This window comes from Trichoplusia ni, assembly GCF_003590095.1.
Source record: "Trichoplusia ni isolate ovarian cell line Hi5 chromosome 18 unlocalized genomic scaffold, tn1 tig00001528_group17, whole genome shotgun sequence".
NCBI lineage: Eukaryota > Metazoa > Arthropoda > Insecta > Lepidoptera > Noctuidae > Trichoplusia > Trichoplusia ni.
The window spans coordinates 1-10,000 of record NW_020799777.1 but is presented as its reverse complement, the minus strand read 5'-3'; the positions used below and the strand labels follow the sequence as shown (position 1 = coordinate 10,000).

The 10,000-nt window shown below is 36.3% G+C and overlaps 2 pseudogenes; one reads left to right on the top strand and one right to left on the bottom strand.

The window, feature by feature from the left end:
- LOC113506505 overlaps positions 1–4,373 on the bottom strand; it is a 5,129-nt pseudogene extending 756 nt beyond the window's left edge.
- A 94-nt stretch (positions 4,374–4,467) lies between these two features.
- On the top strand, positions 4,468–7,379 carry LOC113506504 (annotated as a pseudogene).
- The last annotated feature ends 2,621 nt before the right edge of the window (positions 7,380–10,000 follow it).

The window sequence follows — 10,000 nt, the reverse complement described above, 5'->3', positions numbered from 1 at the left end:
AAAATTCTCAAAACCTCATTACTAGTCTTCTTCAAATTGAAAATAGCTCCGAATTTTATTACCGATTACCACTAATTGTGCACCAATTTTGTTACCTGTAGGAAGTATAGAAACTGCTGAACGGACTGGACGTCTAGCCTGGTGATGTGCGAATTGCGATATCGTGGCGTGGTCCAGGTCGATGACGATGACGAAGCCGGGCCACGTGCCAGCAGAGTACTGCCACAAGTCTAGCACCATGAGGCATGCCCTGAAAATGTAAAAGGTTCTTCTTTAAACAACTGTCACTGTTAGAAAATTTAACATTTCGGTCACGGGGAGCAAGCGTGATACCGCAAGTTGTGCTCGTCAAGGTCAAAAATAAGATCAAAATCTCTTTTAGCGCAAAGTTTTTTTGTCTAAAGTGAATTCAAAATGATTTAATATTTTGAAGGCCGTTTGGTTTCTAAAGTGGTATTTTGATTCTCAGCGGCAATGTCTCAAGACTAATTAAATTTTGATTAAGAATATACAATTTAATTGAACTATCTCATTTAGGAGAAAATCTTGTTAAGATGTAATACATTTGTTTCGTTATCCTGATATGTGGCTCTGCAGCTAAGACGTTATATGATTGCTCTTGTGGAAAAATAGAAATATTAAAGTATAAAGAGGCGGCGAGGGAACTTGATAAGTATCCTCACGAATACGGGTAGAGAAAAAAAGGAAAGACAAAACCAATTTTCGGGAAAGGCAGAAGTGACAATACACAAAGAAGTAAAAGAGATGAGCCCACGTGTGCCGGCACTTAAATGTGGAAGAATGACGTCACGTACCTAACAGCATCAGCGAAGACAAAGTTCTTAGGGTCGTAGTCCACCAGCCCGCAGTATATGATGGCTGAGTCGTCGTACGCCCTGGTCTCTAGTGGAGTGAGGGCACTGGAAATATAATGCAATTTGTTAGTATTAAGATAAATTTGTGCACTTGAATGAAAATAAGCTATTAAACCATAAACAAGATAATATTTAAAATCAACTCAAGTTTTTTTCTTTGCTTAAGCTCAATCGGAAACCGAGAAGAGAGTCAAATTTAACAAAGATTGGACTACAAACATAGGGACAGGTGAAAGTTAACAAAACTTATAAAAAATAGGATGCTACGAACTTATTTAAAGAATAAATAAAAATCTAAAGGTTATTTTAACATCGTAAGAAATCTAAACTCTTCAAATAAAGTTATTCAACTAAGTACCACACAATGTTTATTATTAATTGTTATATAATATGTTATATGGACATCCTAACAAGATGAATATATTTACATAACTTACATATTATTTAACTGACATATGGCATTGCAACACCAACAAATGTTATGTCTTAATAAACAAACCGGTCAAGTTCGTGTCCGTAGCGTGCGGTTCCGTACAAATGAAATGAAGAAAACAAATTAATAAAAGGAACATATTTGTACCGTTACTTTACCTATTTTTTTTCTAGGTGCGACGTCATTATGTTATCTGTGATATCTAATATGTCTTGCTAGATACAGTCTGGTAATAGACGGATAAACAGACCGCAGAACTTTAATATTAGGGTTGTTTTTGCCTTTTTTTGCATACGGGACTCTAAAATTGATTGATTATTTAAAACATATGTTAATGGCATATTTTAATGTTTCGTTTTTTTTTCGTAAAATTTATCTTAACAACAACACACAATCATATTGTAGCAAAAACTCGAGGTCAAGTGTATGTAATATAAGTAGGTAATATAGCACTAACAAAAAAATCTGTATATTTAATCCCAAATATGAACTATTTATTTATAGAAATAACTAAACTATAGGTTCTACACCGGTACATTTGTAACAAACCGTCACTCTGTCCCATTTAATTTGGACCTTAGTACCAAACTTCCTTATTCATTACCTGACCTATCGACTAATTAACATTTGAAACACAGTAAAGTAACTACTTGTTATAATCTGGCCTCTATTTACTTCCCAGTGCAGCATCAGGTCCCGTAAAACCCTTTCCCCTGGAGGAGGAGTACAAGAAGAACACCAAAGTAACCCCGGAGGACATCAGAAAGCTGCGACAATGGCTGGACACGCAACCGCATCTGCCCGCGGAACATATCACTGGTTAGTAACTAGCATTTATGAAATAACTGAAGAAATATATTGAAAACAGTCCAAAATCTCAAAAAATGTGGAGGCATTATAAGAAGTTAATCCAGCACCTGGTAACATATCACTCTTTGTATACCTTTTAAATACCGAACATTTCGTTGAGATTTCGCCGGAGCGCGGGCGGTGCGATAAGCAAACTCGTTTGATCTATACATATAAAAATAAATACCTATTTCCCTTGGTCACGGCATCCCGCGCGAACTACTCGACCGAATTCGCTTATTATTTTTTTCTTGTATTTGCAATTGTCAGGAGAACGTCCTCTGAAAGAAAAAAAAATAGCACGGAAAATTAGAAAACTTAAGAATACTGCACCACCATATTAAGTAATCCTGACCTTTGTTACGATAGCAATTTGTTCGATCCAAAAGCATTCAGAACGGGACCTATGTAACCACGCGGATGAAATAGCGGGACATAGCTAGTATTTTAATAGAGACCGCGGAATGATATAGAGAAACACTCACTAGCTGCAAGCCTTTGCCGAGATATTGCACGTTATAAGGAAATCTACAAGTGTAACCTCACCATTATGCTGAATAACAATAATTGGAAGTATGTGTGATTATCTCTTGCCCCATAACCTCTATCTATCTAAATATTTAGAAATAATTAATCCAAAAACAATACACAACGATAGACTGAAATCGAATCCAGTGAATTATCCAGAATTATCAACGATTAATTGGATTTAATCACATGAACTAATCTTCTTTCATTGCGTGACCGTGATTCATATTTCCCACAATGGCGGGGTGACGATTTGTTTAATTAGATGTTGTACAGAAGTCAATGGCGCAGTGGTTGTTGTTAGTAATTAGATGCTTCCTCAATTACGACAAAATGGCGCCATTGATTGTAATAACCACGAGTTAGTTGTGCATGTACCAAGCTTTTTCTTTCTTTTTATAGTTCTTATTTGGCAAAGCTCGGTGAGCTAAACGACATTAGTATTCATTTCCTGCTCCTGCTTATTATAAAGTCTAAAAGCCATCAAATACATGATCTCATTGTATATTGTAATGTAAATCTTTTCAAGTCCCAACACCAAAAGACGTTTGACGATTGGCATCGTAGCTCCCGACCGGATAGAGCGATTTCATTTTTTTTTTTATTTGAGTTGAATTATATTATGTGAGAGTTTTCTTAGACATGTTTGATAAATATGTTCACAAAATGTCAAAGCAAAAATTTACAGTAATATCTTATTCAGTAATTTAAACCTTAAGCGGTTAATTAATTATGAGTGTCTTATAATTAATTAGCCGGTTGATAAGAATCGGATCACAGACAAAATTATATTCGTGATGCAAGACAAAGTCGGGTTATAAGTCCAGTTTGAAGTTCAAATAAGATGTGTGTATTGTTTTTGGATTAATTATTTCTAAATATTTAGATAGATAGAGGTTATGGGGCAAGAGATAATCACACATACTTCCAATTATTGTTATTCAGCATAATGGTGAGGTTACACTTGTAGATTTCCTTATAACGTGCAATATCTCGGCAAAGGCTTGCAGCTAGTGAGTGTTTCTCTATATCATTCCGCGGTCTCTATTAAAATACTAGCTATGTCCCGCTATTTCATCCGCGTGGTTACATAGGTCCCGTTCTGAATGCTTTTGGATCGAACAAATTGCTATCGTAACAAAGGTCAGGATTACTTAATATGGTGGTGCAGTATTCTTAAGTTTTCTAATTTTCCGTGCTATTTTTTTTTCTTTCAGAGGACGTTCTCCTGACAATTGCAAATACAAGAAAAAAATAATAAGCGAATTCGGTCGAGTAGTTCGCGCGGGATGCCGTGACCAAGGGAAATAGGTATTTATTTTTATATGTATAGATCAAACGAGTTTGCTTATCGCACCGCCCGCGCTCCGGCGAAATCTCAACGAAATGTTCGGTATTTAAAAGGTATACAAAGAGTGATATGTTACCAGGTGCTGGATTAACTTCTTATAATGCCTCCACATTTTTTGAGATTTTGGACTGTTTTCAATATATTTCTTCAGTTATTTCATAAATGCTAGTTACTAACCAGTGATATGTTCCGCGGGCAGATGCGGTTGCGTGTCCAGCCATTGTCGCAGCTTTCTGATGTCCTCCGGGGTTACTTTGGTGTTCTTCTTGTACTCCTCCTCCAGGGGAAAGGGTTTTACGGGACCTGATGCTGCACTGGGAAGTAAATAGAGGCCAGATTATAACAAGTAGTTACTTTACTGTGTTTCAAATGTTAATTAGTCGATAGGTCAGGTAATGAATAAGGAAGTTTGGTACTAAGGTCCAAATTAAATGGGACAGAGTGACGGTTTGTTACAAATGTACCGGTGTAGAACCTATAGTTTAGTTATTTCTATAAATAAATAGTTCATATTTGGGATTAAATATACAGATTTTTTTGTTAGTGCTATATTACCTACTTATATTACATACACTTGACCTCGAGTTTTTGCTACAATATGATTGTGTGTTGTTGTTAAGATAAATTTTACGAAAAAAAAACGAAACATTAAAATATGCCATTAACATATGTTTTAAATAATCAATCAATTTTAGAGTCCCGTATGCAAAAAAAGGCAAAAACAACCCTAATATTAAAGTTCTGCGGTCTGTTTATCCGTCTATTACCAGACTGTATCTAGCAAGACATATTAGATATCACAGATAACATAATGACGTCGCACCTAGAAAAAAAATAGGTAAAGTAACGGTACAAATATGTTCCTTTTATTAATTTGTTTTCTTCATTTCATTTGTACGGAACCGCACGCTACGGACACGAACTTGACCGGTTTGTTTATTAAGACATAACATTTGTTGGTGTTGCAATGCCATATGTCAGTTAAATAATATGTAAGTTATGTAAATATATTCATCTTGTTAGGATGTCCATATAACATATTATATAACAATTAATAATAAACATTGTGTGGTACTTAGTTGAATAACTTTATTTGAAGAGTTTAGATTTCTTACGATGTTAAAATAACCTTTAGATTTTTATTTATTCTTTAAATAAGTTCGTAGCATCCTATTTTTTATAAGTTTTGTTAACTTTCACCTGTCCCTATGTTTGTAGTCCAATCTTTGTTAAATTTGACTCTCTTCTCGGTTTCCGATTGAGCTTAAGCAAAGAAAAAAACTTGAGTTGATTTTAAATATTATCTTGTTTATGGTTTAATAGCTTATTTTCATTCAAGTGCACAAATTTATCTTAATACTAACAAATTGCATTATATTTCCAGTGCCCTCACTCCACTAGAGACCAGGGCGTACGACGACTCAGCCATCATATACTGCGGGCTGGTGGACTACGACCCTAAGAACTTTGTCTTCGCTGATGCTGTTAGGTACGTGACGTCATTCTTCCACATTTAAGTGCCGGCACACGTGGGCTCATCTCTTTTACTTCTTTGTGTATTGTCACTTCTGCCTTTCCCGAAAATTGGTTTTGTCTTTCCTTTTTTTCTCTACCCGTATTCGTGAGGATACTTATCAAGTTCCCTCGCCGCCTCTTTATACTTTAATATTTCTATTTTTCCACAAGAGCAATCATATAACGTCTTAGCTGCAGAGCCACATATCAGGATAACGAAACAAATGTATTACATCTTAACAAGATTTTCTCCTAAATGAGATAGTTCAATTAAATTGTATATTCTTAATCAAAATTTAATTAGTCTTGAGACATTGCCGCTGAGAATCAAAATACCACTTTAGAACCAAACGGCCTTCAAAATATTAAATCATTTTGAATTCACTTTAGACAAAAAAACTTTGCGCTAAAAGAGATTTTGATCTTATTTTTGACCTTGACGAGCACAACTTGCGGTATCACGCTTGCTCCCCGTGACCGAAATGTTAAATTTTCTAACAGTGACAGTTGTTTAAAGAAGAACCTTTTACATTTTCAGGGCATGCCTCATGGTGCTAGACTTGTGGCAGTACTCTGCTGGCACGTGGCCCGGCTTCGTCATCGTCATCGACCTGGACCACGCCACGATATCGCAATTCGCACATCACCAGGCTAGACGTCCAGTCCGTTCAGCAGTTTCTATACTTCCTACAGGTAACAAAATTGGTGCACAATTAGTGGTAATCGGTAATAAAATTCGGAGCTATTTTCAATTTGAAGAAGACTAGTAATGAGGTTTTGAGAATTTTAAATTCAAAACAAGTTTGGTGGTATTTTTTTTGTGGTTCTCGCATATGGTGCAAGTTGTCAACAACCTTATAATAATGTACCTACTAACAAAAGGGCTAGGAAGACCAAATCGATGAGCAGCGCATTTAAAACGTTCTGGAAATTTTACGTTTTATAAAAAGAAAAATACTATCTTTTCAGGAAGCTATGTTATTAAAGATCAAAAGCTTACACTTCTTAAACGCGCCGTCGTTCATGGACCGGCTGATGATGATCCTGCGACCGTTTCTCAAGAAGGAGCTCCTGGAGATGCTGAGCATTCACCAGATAGGATCCACCACCATCGGGAAGTTCTTCCGATTGAAGCTCTGCCCAAGGACGCCGGTGGACAATATAAAACCCGTCAGCAATGCAGAGGTAGGTTTCAAAATCTTGGGCAAAAATCATGCAATTTTTTATTGACTACTTTACTTACAAAACGCACTGTATCTTCCTATCGTGATGTGTTTTTACTTTTTATCTTTGGGTTTATCAAGTCAAACTAGCCCTTTTACGGTCTACTCGAGTCAGTCCTTTAAATCTTGTAATCCTGAACTGTGACCGCTTTTTTCCAGATGACGTAATAGAAAAATTCACGAGTACAAAGGAGTTCTTCGTGGAAGAGAATAAGAAGCGAGTGGTGGAGGCGAAGCGGCCCGGCAAGCCGAAGACCATCTCCGACATCTTCGGCGGAGTGGAGGGCTCCTTCAAGAAGCTCGATATCGACTGATGTGCTGCGAACCACTAGGAGTTCTAGAACTAATGTATTGTTTGTTTGGTGGAGTAATTTAGTAGACCGCATTCAAACCAAACGCCTACTTAATTTAGAGGCGGCTGTTTGATTTGAATGCGAGCTAAAAATTTAATTGGTTTATATTGTAATTGTATTATAAGTACGAGTTTTTCAAAATTCTGAATTCTTGTTACCAGTTAGGCAGGTTACCAGTTCTTCTAATTTTAAGATACTAGTGTAAGTTTGAACATGTATGAGTATTGTTTTAAATATAAAATATTGCCTGGCTTTAGCTGTTTCAAATGTTTTATTTTAATAAAATCAACCATAAATGATGAGATAAGAATTGAGTACTGAATGGGTGAGCTATTTAATTTAATAAAAAAGGTAATGAGAGCATTTTATCATGATGATGACGATTACCTATATTGCAAAATATCAATACGAAAGCTAAGTGAACAAAATCCATGACGATACAAATAAGTAGGCAAATATACTTACTCTCAAGTCTCGTCTTTTATTATTTTGGCAGGCGTCTGATGCGGTAAATAAACATAATGCAGATTTTAATCAATGATTTAGCAGTAGCCCGCGGTTATGACCGTTACTTTTCGAAATCTTTTATGAATGTATGAGTTAAGCATTACGATTTTTCTTAATATTAAGCAGCACACTTGGATTCTAGCTATTGTTTTATCACCTTGTATCTCATCCAGTGAACTATGTTCTTTTGAGAAATAAAGCATCTTTGAACCTAAATGATCCCATGGGAACATAAAATCTGGGTACCAATTGGGCGTCCTAATTCTTGGGTACAGTTTTTTTTTGCGTGAAAGAGGAACTGTATACATCCATGCATCGTATTTATAAATACATCCATACATACTAACATTTACGTTTATAGTATGAGTAGGACAAATTTGTCAAATATTGTTTTTTATCCCCGCCGCAGTCAGTCTATCAGTGGTTCACACGGCTGAGCTGATTCGAATGTATTTTTTATAGTAGTAGACTTCAACGGTTTGAAATCCGGATAAATATCTAAAATGTATTCTGAAGTTATCTACATCTCATCATCATTGGCCTAGCCTTTTCCCAACTATGTTGGGGTCGGCTACCAGTCTTACCAGTTTCAGCTAAGTACCAGTGTTTTACAAGGAGCGACTGCCTATCTGACCTCTCAACTCAGTTACCTGGGCGACACGATACCCGATGGTTAGACTGGTTGTCAGACTTTTCAAGCTTCTGACTACCAGTAACGACTGTCAAAGATGTAAGAATAACAGCCGGGACCCACAATTTAACATGCCTTCCGAAACACGGAGGAAGTCCTTATGACAAAAATGGTCACCCATCTACGGACCAACCGCGTCAAGCATAGCTTAACCTGTGATCGTTTCACTTCTGCGGTTATAGCTTAGCCACGAGCTCTTCGAGTTGAAGTTATCTACAGTTTTGTTGTAAACTCTAAATTGTTTTCTTTGGTGTTTGCAGTTTGCGGTGCTAAAATCTACCTAACAGCAGCGGTAGATGGCGTCAACCTTTAAAAAGCTGAGGGGCTACCACCACGTCTTTTAGCAATATTATTATGGTTGTGAAAGAGTGATAGTGCAATACGCGACGTAGATTGGCATCTCTTTTCCACAACAGCAAACAAATTAGGTACTTAAAGACGTCACAGTTGAAGTCCTGGTCCAAATAACTTATAAAAAGTTACTTTTTATATAGTTTAAAGTAGGTATGTTGTAGCAAAAACTACGGAAGAAATATTCGATTCCGCCTGACATGCAGGATTTAATGCTAGTATAGTTACCAGCACGGATTTTGAGCGCTGACCTTCACCTGCGCAAAAGTGATTTTTTGGGTCCCTTTTGCGGTATGAAGTGAGGCGGAGGCGGATAAAGTGCAGTGATTGGCCCCCAGCGCATCGCGTCATAACCGTCACTCGGGATTAGTCGAAATTCGTTCTTTGCTGCAGTTGCATGCATCACAAGACGACGAGCACGCATAATTGATTGGCGTTTTATTTTACGATGCGCAAAGCGATCCCCACTCTTTCGCCGAGCGCTCAAGATCCGTGCCGGTAACTATACACACACTAACATAGTAAGTAGGTATATCCATAAAGGATTTTTCACACGAATATGCGTGTTTTGACTCCACTTTAAATATGAATTTTAAGCACCAAAATAACAATATTATACAATGAAAAGCGAAACACATCTTAAATATTACTTAAATCATGAAAAATGAATACTAAAAAATAATGTATTTACCTACATTTATTATCTCCCAATAAATCTGAAAGCACAAAGAAACCTCACCCTACCTAATCTTTTGTTTTAACAAATATGTTTTCATTAAAATAACTTTGGCAGCGATTTTTCTCAAAAATCCTGAAAAAGAGGTCTTGTCATTAAAAACCGGTTGATACACCCAAAAAATAACTCAGCCATTAAAACGTATGTAACCAAACCGGATTATTTATCCTTCTCTTTTATAATGTGAAAAAAAGAGACGGATGTATTTTCATTTTGAGCCGAGTCAATGGACTTCAATATGATGTCAATAAAATATAATCCCCGTTGTTTTAACTGTGTGCTATTTTTGTATGGAATAGGTATATTTAAATAATGCGGAACGCTATTCTCGATGATATGGTAATTACTTTACTAAAGCTTATGTCTGGTAACGCACTGGGTAAAATAAACTTTAGAGTTTATATTTTAATCGACACCGACCAACAACCTGCAGAAAAATAACATTTTTCTATTATCTTAGAAGGAGGATATTTAGGTACTAAGCCTTTTCCCCAGGTTACAGTAATAGACAGTTATCAGGTAATAGAGAAAGAAATATAAAAAAATAAACGCTCATTTAAACGTATACTGAAGATTTCTTATTTCTTT